At 36.7% G+C, this 14,140-nt stretch overlaps 1 pseudogene; it reads right to left on the reverse strand.

The window, feature by feature from the left end:
• Positions 1–7,881: 7,881 nt before the first annotated feature.
• LOC110286139 (anaphase-promoting complex subunit 13 pseudogene) lies at positions 7,882–8,106 on the reverse strand (annotated as a pseudogene).
• Positions 8,107–14,140: the final 6,034 nt, after the last annotated feature.

Here is a 14,140-nt window from a genome sequence, read left to right on the forward strand (position 1 = left end):
GAATTGCTCTGGCTAAGACTTCAAGTACAATGTTGAATAGGTAGGGGGAAAGTGGACAGCCTTGTCTAGTCCCTGATTTTAGTGGGATTGCTTCAAGCTTCTCTCCATTTACTTTGATGCTGGTTACTGGTTTGCTGTAGATTGCTTTTATCATGTTTAGGTATGGGCCTTGAATTCCTGATCTTTCCAAGACTTTTATCATGAATGGGTGTTGGATTTTATCAAATGCTTTCTCAGCATCTAATGAGATGATCATGTGGTTTTTGTCTTTGAGTTTGTTTATATACTGGATAACTTTGATGGATTTCCGGATATTGAACCATCCTTGCATCCCTGGAATGAAACCTACTTGGTCAGGATGGATGATTGTTTTGATGTGTTCTTGGATTTGGTTAGCAAGAACTTTATTGAGGATTTTTGCATTGATATTCATTAGGGAAATTGGTCTGAAGTTCTCTATCTTTGTTGGATCTTTCTATGGTTTAGGTAACAGAGTAATTGTGGCTTCATAGAATGAGTTGGGTAGAGTACTTTCTGTTTCTATTTTGTGGAATAGTTTGTGAAGAACTGGAATTAGTCTTCTTTGAAGATGGGTTTAGTGCAGAGTTCTATCAGACCTTCAAAGAAGACCTCTTCTTTTTTATTAGTGTTACATATGTCTATATACTCACATATAAACTTAACTTAATGAGTCCACTTAGTATTTCTTAAATGCACATGGCTTTAAATCTAGACATTTTGAGATTAGGTAATTTAAAAGAGGAATTTTTGCTGAAGAAGGACTCATTCTCCCAATCTTAGCAGCTGTTTACTACCTACAGCTCCTCCTTTAGGGGTGGGTCATTATGTGATTTTTCCTATCACTCTTGTGATATTGACTGGTACTGTCTATTTTGCAGGTTTTCTTTAGGGGGCCATATTGTTAAGATTCATGGATGCAGGAATTCTCATATACAGAACTGACAGCCTTGAACTATTCTTGAAAGTTTCATATATGTATGTATACAATGAAATATGATCATATACACCTCATTATTACCCCCTTCAAGCACAATTCCCTCAAATCTCACCTTTACAGTATCACGTCTTTTTTTCCTGGCCCTTTCTTCTATCATTCTAATAGCATAGTTTTAGTTTTAATTTTGCTTTTGTAGTTTGCACCCACAAAGATTTTCCTTAATGATGAAAGTGCTACATTTTGTGTCCTCTGTTGGTGCCCTCAAATAAACCATTATCGTAGTTATCTATTGTCAATCAAGTTAAAAGTATTATATTTTTAATTAGGTATTTTCTTCATTTACATTTCAACAGCTATCCCAAAAGTCCCCATACCCTCCCCCCACTCTCCTACCCACCCACTCCCACTTCTTGGCCCTGGCATTCCCCTGTACCAAGACATACAAAGTTTGCAAGACCAATGGGCCTCTCTTTCCACTGATGGCCGACTAGGCCATCTTCTGACACATATGCAGCTAGAGGCACGAGCTGGGGGGGCGGGTGAGTACTAGATAGTTCATATTGTTGTTCCACCTATAGGGTTGCAGACCCCTTGAGCTCCTTGGGTACTTTCTCTAGATCCTCCATTGGGGGGTCCTGTGATCCATCCAATAGCTGACTGTGAGCATCCACTTCTGTGTTTGCCAGGCCCCAGCATAGCCTCACAAGAGACAGCTATATCTGGGTCCTTTCAGCAAAATCTTGCTAGTGTATGCAATGTTGTCAGCGTTTGGAGGCTGAGGATGTGATGGAACCCCGGGTATGGCAGTCTCTAGATGGTCCATCTTTTTGTCTCAGCTTCAAACTTTGTCTCTGTAACTCCTTCCATGGTTGTTTTGCTCCCAATTTTAAGAAGGGGCAAAGTGTCCACACTTTGGTCTTCGTTCTTCATGAGTTTCATGTGTTTTGCAAATTGTATCTTGTATCTTAGGTATTCTAAGTTTCTGGGCTAATATCCACTTATCAGTGAGTACATATCATGTGAGTTCTTTTGTGATTGGGTTACCTCACTCAGGATGATGCCCTCCAGGTCCATCCATTTGCCTAGGAATTTCATAAATTCACTCTTTTTAATAGCTGAGTAGTACTCCATTGTGTAAATATACCACATTTTCTGTTTCCATTCCTCTGTTGAGGGGCATCTGGGTTCCTTCCAGCTTCTGGCTATTACAAATAAGGCTGCTATGAAGATAGTGGATTATTTTTACAAGAAAACTTAACAAGGAACAATAATTCACTATAATAAGAATTTGAGTGATTTTTCTAAGATACAAAATCAGTTTAAAAGAACATATAGTAAAAATTTTGCAGGTTCCAGAGTGAATTACAGAAATCAGGAACAGTTTTTTGTATGTAGAAGGAGAAATTGATCAAGACTAGAAAGACAGTAGCTTTAGTTAGCAAAGTGATACTTTTTTTTTCAAGAGGGATTTTTTTTTACAGCTGTTTATATTTCTATTAAAACAGCATCCTAGGATGATCTTAGATTTTTTCTCATTTTATATTCAGAAATAATTTTCCCTTCTGTTAATACAATGTAAAATTTTGTCCAATAAGATAGGTACTCGGGGACTCCGCCGAACTTAGGAACTTAGTCTGCACAGGTGAGAGTGCGCTCCACAGAAGCTGACAGCTTCTGTGACCTGCCAAAGCAACACAGCTTCTGGGAAAGGTCCTGTTTTGGCCCTTCTTCTTCGGTCAGGAGGAGGTTCAAACACATGATATCTGTGCACCTTCCTAGGTTTCATCCCAGGGATGCAGGTATGGTTCAATATATGGAAATACATCAACGTAGTCCAGTATATAAACAAACTCAAAGACAAAAAACACATGATCATCTCCATAGATGCTGAGAAAGCATTTGACAAAATCCAACACCCATTCATGATAAAAGTCTTGGAAAGATCAGGAATTCAAGGCCCATACCTAAACATGATAAAAGCAATCTACAGCAAACTAGTAACCAGCATCAAAGTAAATGGAGAGAAGCTTGAAGCAATCCCACTAAAATCAGGGACTAGACAAGGCTGTCCACTTTCTCCCTACCTATTCAACATTGTACTTGAAGTCTGAGCCGGAGCAATTCGACAACAAAAAGAGATCAAGGGGATACAAATTGGAAAGGATGAAGTCAAAATATTACTTTTTGCAGATGATATGATAGTATATATACGTGACCCTAAAAATTCCACCAGAGAACTCCTAAGCCTGATAAACAGCATCAGTGAAGTAGCTGGATATAAAATTTACTCAAACAAGTCAATGGCCTTTCTCTACACAAAGGACAAACAGGCTGAGAAAGAAATTAGGGAAACAACACCCTTCTCAATAGCCGAAAATAATATAAAATACCTAGGTGTGACTCTAACTAAGGAAGTGAAAGATCTGTATGACAAGAACTTCATGTCTCTGAAGAAAGGAATTAAAGAAGATCACAGAAGATGGAAAGATCTCCCATGCTCATGGATTGGCAGGATCAATATAGTAAAAATGGCTATCTTGCCAAAAGCAATCTATAGATTCAATGCAATACCCATCAAAATTCCAACTCAATTCTTGAACGAATTAGAAAGGGCAATCAGCAGATTCATCTGGAATAACAAAAAACCTAGGATAGCAAAAACTCTTCTCATGGATAAAAGAACCTCTGGTGGAATCACCATGCCAGACCTAAAGCTGTACTACAGAGTAATTGATAAAAACTGCATGGTACTGGTATAGTGACAGACAAGGAGACCAATGGAACAGAATTGAAGACCCAGAGATGAACCCACACACCTATGGTCACTTGATCTTTGACAAGGGAGCTAAAACAATCCAGTGGAAAAAACACAGCATTTTCAACAAATGGTGCTGGCACAACTGGCTGTTATCCTGTAGAAGATTGCTAATTGATCCAATACTGTCTCCTTGTACTAAGGTCAAATCTAAGTGGATTAAGGAACTCCACATAAAACCAGAGACACTGAAACTTATAGAGGAGAAAGTAGGGAAAAGCCTCGAAGATATGGGTACAGGGAAAAAAATTCCTGTATAGAACAGCAATGGCTTGTGCTATAATATCGAGAATCGATAAATGGGACCTCATAAAATTGCAAAGCTTCTGCAAGGCAAAAGACACCGTCAATAAGACAAAAAGACCACCAACAGATTGGGAAAGGATCTTTACCTATCCCAAATCTAATAGGGGACTAATATCCAATATATATAAAGAACTCAAGAAGGTGGTCTCCATATAATCAAATTATTCCATTAAAAATGGGGCTCAGAACTGAACAAAGAATTCTCACCCGAGGAAAATGAATGGCAGAGAAGCACCTGAAAAAATGTTCAACATCCTTAATCATCAGGGAAATGCAACTCAAAACAACCCTGAGATTCCACCTCACACCAGTCAGAATGGCTAAGATGAAAAATTTAGGTGACAGAAGATGCTGGCGAGGATGCGGAGAAAGAGGAACGCTTCTCCATTGTTGGTGGGATTGCAAGCTTGTACATCCACTCTGGAAATAAGTCTGGTGGTTCCTCAGAAAATTGGACATAGTACTACCGGTAGATCCAGCAATATATCTCCTGGGCATATATCCAGAAGATGTCCCAACCGGTAATAAGGACACATGCTCCACTATGTTCATAGCAGCCTTATTTATAGTAGCCAGAAGCTGGAAAGAACCCAGATGCCCCTCAACAGAAGAATGCATACAGAAAATGTGGTCCATTTACACAATGGCGTACTACTCAGCTGTTAAAAAGAATGAATTTATGAAATTCCTAGGCAAATATATGGACCTGGAGGGCATCATCCTGAGTGAGGTAACCCAATCACAAAGGAACTCTTACAATATATACTCACTGATAAGTGGATATTAGCCCATAAACTTTGGATACCAAGATATAGATACAATTTGCTAAGCACATTAAACTCAAGAGAACAAAGACCAAAGTGTAGACACTTTGCCCCTTCTTAGAATAGGGAACAAAACACCCATGGAAGGAGTTACAGAGACAAAATTTGGAAATGTGACGAAAGGATGGACCATCTAGTGATTGCCATATCCAGACATCCATCCCATGATCAGCTTCCAAATGCTGACACCATTGCATACAATAGCAAGAATTTGCTGAAAGGACCCAGATATAGCTGTCTCTTGTGAGACTATGCCAGGGCCTAACAAACACAGAAGTGGATGCTCACAGTCAGCTATGGAATGGATCAAAGGGCCCCCAATGGAGGAGCTAGAGAAAGCACTCAAGGAACTAAAGGGAACTGCAACCCTATAGGTGGAACAACAATATGAACTAACCAGTATCCAGGAGCTCTTGACTCTAGCTGTATATGTATCAAAAGATGGCCTAATAGGCCATCACTTGAAAGAGAGGCCCATTGGACTTGCAACTTTATATACCCCAATACAGGGAAACGCCAGGGCCAAAAAGGGGGAGTGGCTCGGTAGGGGAGTGGGTGTGAGGGTATGGGGGACTTTTGGTATAGCATTGGAAATGTAAATGAGCTAAATACCTAATAAAAATGGAAAAAAAAAGATAGGTACTCTAGGCTGATAACAACAAAACCAAACAGTAGCTGTAAATTCTGAAGACTATTTCTTTCTCATATAGAGAATTTCATGCTATCGTTTGTACAATCTGTCACGACATTTCTGAAGTCTGTTCCTTTTGAGCTCAAATACTGCAGCAATTTATTATTTATTTATTTATTTATTTATTTATTTATTTATTTATTTAGTATTGTCTCTACATATTGAAAAATTATCAGAAAATAATAGAACTATTTGATACTAAGTTTTACAACTAAGAATTAACAAACGTTACTTTTTGAATGGAAGTGTTTTACTTTTAATTTTTTTCTAACCATTTTCATTATAAAATTAAAGGGTTTTGTTATGAACTGAAGAAGCTTGAGAAAATATTTGTCAATTAGTAATTTAAGAAAGGAGTTTGTATCTAGAACACATAAAGAACTAAAATAAGCTAAACACCAAAGGTATCTATGGGAATAAAATTGATAGAATTAATATATATTAAAAATACCTATTAGACTAGCTTAGAGGATAGGATCATGATCTAACAAGTTCTCTCTCTATTCTGGAAAGGATCAGAAGACAATAGCAGTTCAAAATAAGTGACTGTATACATCAGAAACTCCAATTTTTGGTGAGGGACTAGAAAATTGACTGGCCTTAAGTTTACATTGGTAGGTCAAAGAAGCTGCTTTGATGTTAGTGAAGGATTTAAGCAGAAGAAGAAAGAGCTACAGAAAGATGGTAAATGAATTCCTGAACAAGTTAGGTTAGGTTATCTAACTACTGATAGTTAGAAATGAGTGTAAACATAGTAAAACTAAATATTAAAAGCATTTTCACTGAGCTTTTTACATCGTAGTAGCTACCCAAAGGTGCTGCCCACATTTACGCTCAGCCCTCCAACTTTAATGAACCTAATGCAGAACATTCCTTACAGGTATATCCAGAGCTCTTCATTTTTAATTATTAGATATTTTCTTTATTTACATTTCAAATATTATCACATTTCCTCATTTCCCCTACAACCCCCTCCATTTCTTACCCCCTCCCCCTTCTCACCAACCCACCCATTCTCACTTCCTGGTCTTGGCATTCCCCTACACTTGGGCATCGAGCATTCATAAGACCAAGGGCTTCTCCTCACATTGATGACCTACAAGGCCATCCTCTGCTACATATAAGGCTGGAGCCATGGATCCCTCCATGTGTACTATTTAGTTGGTGGTTTAGTCCCTGGAAGCTCTAGGGTACTGGTTGCTTCATATAATTGTTCCTCCTATGGGGCTGCAAACCCCTTCAGCTCCTTGGGTCTTTTCTCTAGCTTTTTCATTGGGGACACTGTGCTCAGTCCAATGGTTGGCTAAGAGCATCCACCTCTGTATTTGTCAGGCACTGGCAGAGCCTCTCAGAAGACAACTATATCAGTCTCTTTTCAGCAAACACTTGTTGGCATCCACAATATTATCTGGGTTTGGTGACTGCATATGGAATGGATCCCCATGTGTGTAAGTCTCTGGATGGTCGTTCCCTCAGTCTCTGCTCCATACTTTGTCTCTGTATCTCTTCCCATGAGTATTTTGTTCTCCTTTCTAAGAAGGACCAAAGTATCCATACCTTGGTCTTGCTTCTTCTTGAGCTTTATGTAATCTGTGAATTGTATTTTGGGTATTCCAAGCTTCTGGGCTAATATCCACTTACTAGTGAGTGCATACTGTGTGTGTGCTTTTGTGATTGGGTTACTTCACTCAGGATGATATTTTCTAGTTCCATTCATTTGTCTAAGCATTTCATGAATTCTTTGTTTTTAATAGCTGAGTAGTACTCCATTATGTAAATGTACCACATTTTATGTATCCATTCCTTTGTTGAAGGGCATCTGGGTTGTTTCCGGGTCCTGGCAATTTTAAAGAAGCTGCTATAAGCATAGTGGAGCATGTGTCCTTATTACTTGTTGGAGCATATTTTGGGTATATGACCAGGAATGGTAGAGCTGGGTCCTTATGTACCAATATGTCCAATTTTCTGACGAACCACCAAACTGATTTCCAGAGTGGTTGTACCATCACAAAATCTCACCAGCAATGGAGGACTGTTCCTTTCTCCATATCCTCGCCAGCATCTGCTGTCACCTGAGTTTTTGATCTTAGCCATTCTGACTGGTGTGAGGTAGAATCTCAGAGGTTTTTTGTTTGTTTTATTTTGTTTTGTTTTGTTTTTGTTTGTTTGTTTGCTTTGTTTTTTATGCTTTAGAGTGTTTACTTATTGCTAAAGGTCTGCATTTGGAGACAGGAAACTGTCTATCCACATATATTTGAAAACTCCATCAATGGGAAGGAGCCCAGCATCAGTTTCCAGCAGGTGGGATGTTCTCCTGGAGGCCCTGTAAAGCCAGGACTGTCCACTTCATCTCCTGTTCTTTCACAGACTCTGTGGGCCTGCAGCTGTCTTGCTTGGGCTCAGGAAGCTCACTCAGTGGAATGGCGACATCCTCATATGGCAGCTTATCTTCCTGCCAAGCATCATCAATCAGGTCCAAGATCCTTCCATTTCACTGTACCTCACTGTCCATCCTCCTGCAGCTTTGATCTTGTCAGGCCCACTGAGTGTGCGTTGGCTTCCTCCACAGTTTTGCTTCTTAACTCATTCCAGATTTTGTCAATTCTACAACCAAAATTAATAATCATAAATAATTTTTTTGAGTTGGTTTTATTCAAAAATATTTGATCACTAAACAATTACATTTTGAAAATCAATTGTTTTAAATTTTGTTTTATTCTTCTTAAATAAATTCATTAGATCCTAATGATTTTCTCATATTATTATCTTGTATTGGTTCTTTATATAGGCATTGTTAATGCTAAACTCAAGTATTATCACTTCTTGTACAAGTTATCTTGGTTTTTTTTATAATGTTCTCTAGAATATTTTATATACAAATAATTTTGAGTTTTGCTTCATGATTCTTCTTCCTAGGTACTACAATGAAAGAATCTTGTTTCTTATGAGTATTCAAATATGCATAAAATATATATGTTTATATTTCTAGTTGAAAACCATAATTCTAAAAAAAGTTGATTCCTCCTACTTTGACCTGTCCAGCAGGTCCAGTTATTCAAGGGTCTCGAGGGGACCTCCTCCTAAAAACCAAATGGAGGGTAGAGAGGGACGAGAGCCTTGTACGAATAACGACACAGAAATGTTCTGGAATGCATCAAAGCCCCAAATGTATTGAGAAAGGCCCAAGGCTTAAATGTACAAGCAAAAGGGGAAGTACAAATACTTATCAGTGGGAGGGGTAGGGCAATACAAGCAAAAGGAGAAGTACTTATGGGAGGGGGGCAATAGAAATTCTTTCTTTTGGAAGCTACACAGGGAAGCAGGAACTTGGTGGTATCAGGGTGTGGTCAGGACATCTGCGATGGCTTAGGGCTGGAACATTCTCGGTAGGATTGGAACATTCTCGGAATTGGTGTGTCGGTGGCCCGCTTTTGACCCCCTTTTCTTCTCGGGGGGGAGAGGCCCAATTCAGAGATCAAGAGTTGTCTTAATAGCTCCCAACACTACTTTGAGAAAATAACCCTATAATTTAGTGAGACTCAAATGGCCATTATTGTATGATGACATCTTTGTTCTACTATTGTATACAATTCAATCCCCAACATTCTTCCCATAATATCTACCTATATTTAAGGCTAGATATTGTATTACCTCAAATGTGATGATTTTTTCCTATTCATACAAAAATTTATTGCTATATGTCATGGTCTGTGACATTTCCATGAGTCATTTCAAGTGTTATCTCAGAGAAAATTCCTGCTATTTCTTTTATATCTAATTATTGTGGTAAATTTAAATTTTCAACTTTAGTAATTTAAAAATAGCTTTAATTCATCAGTCTCATAAGTTTTTCATCTAATTAATTATTTTTATTAGAATTTGCTCTGTTTTTTCATCCAAGTTTTCAAGGACAGATATGTCATTGAATCAAATAAGAAAAGTATGTTAAGTATTACAGTCTTTGTTTCCTTGAAGGAACAATACAAAATGTTCTATTTCTTCTTTCAAAAAAGAATAGGAATCATTGTATCAATCATTCAGAGTTTTGTTTTAAGACATTTTTCATGTTGGAAAATAGTGAAGAGGCTCAGAATGAATACTACGTCCTGCAGTGTTTCTGTTGGTGAGTACATCTCACCTCCCTCAATGCTTGGATGGTACTACAAACTAAGAAATTAAATATGTCTCCTTGGTTGTCAGCCATCATAAGTTAGCAGCCAATTGCAGAAGCTCAATGCTGTTTCTGTAACACAGACTAACGCTTACATAGCTTCAAGAAAAGAAAAGTAGTGTGTGTTTAAATATATGTAGATCAATAAATTTTAGAAAGTTCTATTTAAGAGAGGTATGTTTAACCAAAATTACCAGATAACTGATGACATTTTTCCTTCTGAGAATCCTTTATGCTTCCCAATACAGAATTTTGAGTAAACTTGAAGCATTGCATCATCTTTACCATAAAAAGCATTGATGCTTATTCTGCTGGCTATAACCTACCCGCTTTGATAATTTTCACCCACCTAACCAAAATGAATAATAAAGTGTGTTCTCTGTGCTACTTAGATCCCACATGTCTCCACCCACCCATCTTCTGTTTCACAACCAAAAAAAAAAAAAAAACCTACATACATTTTTACTTTTTATGGTAGATTTTATTTAGAATTATATGGTGCAATGTTAATATAGTTTGCTATTTTTCATAAGTATGCACCAATCTCAAAATTAGCCATCTTTTTCTAAAACTGGTCATAAAAGCACTTTCTATTTGAAAATTAATTTGTATCACTCTAAATAGTATTTATTCACTGAGCTAATATCATTTAAACTCATAGATTTGCATTTTGAATTTATTCTTTTTGAAATACATCACTATTCTAAAAGAAAACATTGTGCATCTTCCAAGAAGTCAGGATGTGTGACTAATCTACTTACCATGAGAGATGTCTGAGTAATTTATATTTGCATAAAATAGAAAATTCTAACTAGTTAAAAACCTCCAGCCACTTTTTTTAGCATAATACCTTTTATATTTTTTTCACAAAGATATATCGAGAATAAGTAGTCCTTATGGATGAGTGTAATAACAAGGAAGGAATTAACATCACTTATCCACAAAGGTCTCAGAGATAGTTGAGAACTTCCAAAACTAGACTCTATATAAAAATGAATTATATTGTAGCAACACCATTGAGGCTAATAGTTTCCTGTTCATAAGTTATACACATGCAGTTATCAGTAAGTACATGTCATGTATGTCCTTTGTATGTCTGTGTTACCTCACTCCAGATGCAACATTTTGTCTGCAAAATTCGTGATTTTCTTGTTTTTAATAACTGAATAGTATTCCATTGTTTAAATGAACCATATTTTGGGTATGGATTCTTTGGTTGAGGGACATATGAGTTGTTTACAGCTTCTGGCTATTACAAATAATGCTGCTGTAAACATAGTGGAGCACTTGACTTTGTGATGTAATGGAGCATCTTTTGGGTATATGCCAAGGAATGATATAGCTGGGTATTCAATTATAACTATTTTCAATTTTCTGAGAAACTGCCATATTGATTTCCAGAGTGGTTGTGCCAGTTTACAATCCAACCAACAATGGAGGAGTGTTCCCCTTACTTCATATCCTTAGCAGCATGTGCTGTCGCTTGAGTTTTGGGTCTTAGCCATTCTGACTAGTGTAAGGTGGAATCTCAGGTTGTTTTTATTCGGATCTCCATGATGACTAAGGTTGTTCAATACTTTTTAAGTTATACAACTCATATACCATATGGAGCTTACCGAGAAGGCTAATCCTAGTGTGGATATGTCAATGCCACATAGTAGGGGGAACAAATAATCACAAGAGGCAGAGGGAGGAAGGTACCTAGGTGGGAGAAGGGAGGGGAAGGGAAAAGGGGGGGGACAGGAACATATATGGGGTGAGATAGGAGAGAAGCCCAAATGGCCTGGAGAATGAATAGACATAGGAAACAGTGTGGGGTAGAGGACATGGGAATGTCTAGAAAGTCCTATATCACCAGGTATGTGAGAGGTTCCAAGAAGCCATTGGGGATGACCTTAGCCAAAATGCCCAAGAGCAGTGAGATGGAACCTGAAGAGAACACCTACAGTAGGTAGACATGGCCCCCATTTGAGGAATGAGACCACCCACCCATGTTAAAATTCTTGACTTAGAGTTGTTCCTGTATAAAGGAAATGCTGGGACAGAAATGGAGCAGAGACTGAAGAAAATGCCATCCAGATATTTACCCAAAATTGGATACATCCAATGTGCATGCACCAAACCCTATTATAGATGTCACATTGTGCTTGCAGACAGGAACCTAGCATGGCTGTCCTGTGAAAGTTCTTACCAACAGTTGACTGAAACAGATACTTATAGCTAACCATTGGACTTAAGTCATTATCCCTATGGAAGAGTTAGGTGAAAGACTGAAGGAACTGAAGGGGATTGCTTCCACATAGGAAGAACAATAGTATCAATTAACCAGTAACCCTCAGAGCCCCCAGAGGCTAAACCAGAAACCAAAGAACATACATGTGTTGTCTTGTGGTCCCTTTTAAAGGACTGCCTTTTCTGGACTTAGTGGGAAAGGGTGAGATTAATCCTATAGAACCTGTTGCTCCAGGGAAGTGAGATAATAGTGGGTTGAAGTGGGAGTGGGTAGGTAGGTGGTTCAACACCCTCTCAGAAGAAAAGTGAGTGGAAGATGGGATGAAGAACTCATGGAGTGGGGGCAGGAAGGGGGACAACATTTGGAATATAGATAAATAAATTAAATTTTAAAAAGATTATACACATCTAAATCAGTACAATCTACAAGAGAAATACAGACATCCAAGTCTTTTTTTTTTTAATTTATTTTCTTATACATCCTGTCCTGGTTCTATTATTTATTTTCATAAGCATTCATTACTGAAAATTTTCTCTATATTAACAGATTTTAGTAGAGAGTACAGTGAGAAGATAATGTGTATGACAAAGAAACTCATGTACACCTGGTGAAATATATAGTTCATATCTACTTTGGATCTGACACTGATATATTTATCAGGTTGATCAAAGTGCATATCGATTCTCATCAATGAATTTTCATATATCATATCATACCAATTCAATCAAAGTTCTATTGTTAGAAGTGGGCAGACAATTAATTTCTCAAGACTCTTTTATAATTTCTCTCTGAAACACAATGAAGACAAGTGTTTTTTTATGATCATGGAAATGAATAAGTATTAATGGATACATAATTATTATGAGGAAATATCAAAGATGGTGGGATTTGTCTAAAGTTATTTGTTAAGATCATTTCTGAAGATAAAGATGTCAACAAATTTAGAGGGATCAGATAACAAGGTTGCAATTATTTCCTAAATTCATTTAGCAATAAACTTGTTCAAATTGTTTTCTGCAAAATAAGGAAGAAATTCCAAGGTATAATCTTCTCAAATACAGGAATATGGTAATTGTTTTGGAAAAAAGACAAAAGTTCTGTTTAAACAAGCAGTCAATCCTTAATCTAGATAAAAAAACACTAATATTATATAATTAAAACTTCAAATTTCTACACTAACTTCATTTTATTTATATGATAAACTAAAGTCATTGATTTGACAACCCATTACAACTAGAGACTGCACTCTTCATGCTAAAGAATGATTAATTCTCTAAGTTGTCTATCCCAAAAAAATTAATTTCCAGGTTTTTCCTCAGATCAATGTTTTTATAATTCCTCAAAATACATTTTTAAGAAACCATGTGTCAATTTAAACTGTAAGACTGATCATGTTGTAAGGAAAGTGCTAATCAGAACATGTACAGAATGCAAATAGAGAAAATATACTCTAATTAGCAATGAAAAAGAAATCAGGGTTTTTGATTATTTTGAGAAAATTAAAAGAAAAGAAAATTAAAATGATCATAAAAATGTAACCTAAGCAATACTTTCTGCTTAGTGTCAGTCACATGTGTCTGAATTACTTTGAGGGGAAAATTTCTGAAGATTTCTTCATATTAGGAGATTTGGAAACAATTAAGAAAAGTGACATTAACTAAATGAATTTTTAAAATTGTCTCCATGGTAGAGAAACAAAAATTTCTCAACTATTTTAGTAAGTTCACAGTTCGTTTAAGGAATCTTTATCATTCATTTGCATTTATTCTTTTCTGTCACAAAGGTTTTTATAAATAGTCTTTCTAAAAGAAGAGAGAAATGATAATGAAGGTACCAAATATATATAGTGACTGAAAGTTATTTTAAAATGTTAATCAAAGATTTAAGTGTAAATGTTAGTTACAACTGGGAGTGATACAGAGAGAGAGAGAGAGAGAGAGAGAGAGAGAGAGAGAGAGAGAGATTATTTTCTTTCCTGTTTCAAATATTTATATTTTATAGCAATCACATATGTTGCTTAGGTAAAATAAAATCCCTTCATTAAGTTTCAGGATGATAAGTTACCTCATAAATACCTATCAGACTTTTATAAATAGACCCATGGTAAATACAACATGTGAGTTTTAAAGTTTAGAATTAAGA

Source organism: Mus caroli, unplaced genomic scaffold (assembly GCF_978045245.1).
Source record: "Mus caroli unplaced genomic scaffold, Mus_caroli_1 scaffold_5, whole genome shotgun sequence".
Lineage (NCBI taxonomy): Eukaryota > Metazoa > Chordata > Mammalia > Rodentia > Muridae > Mus > Mus caroli.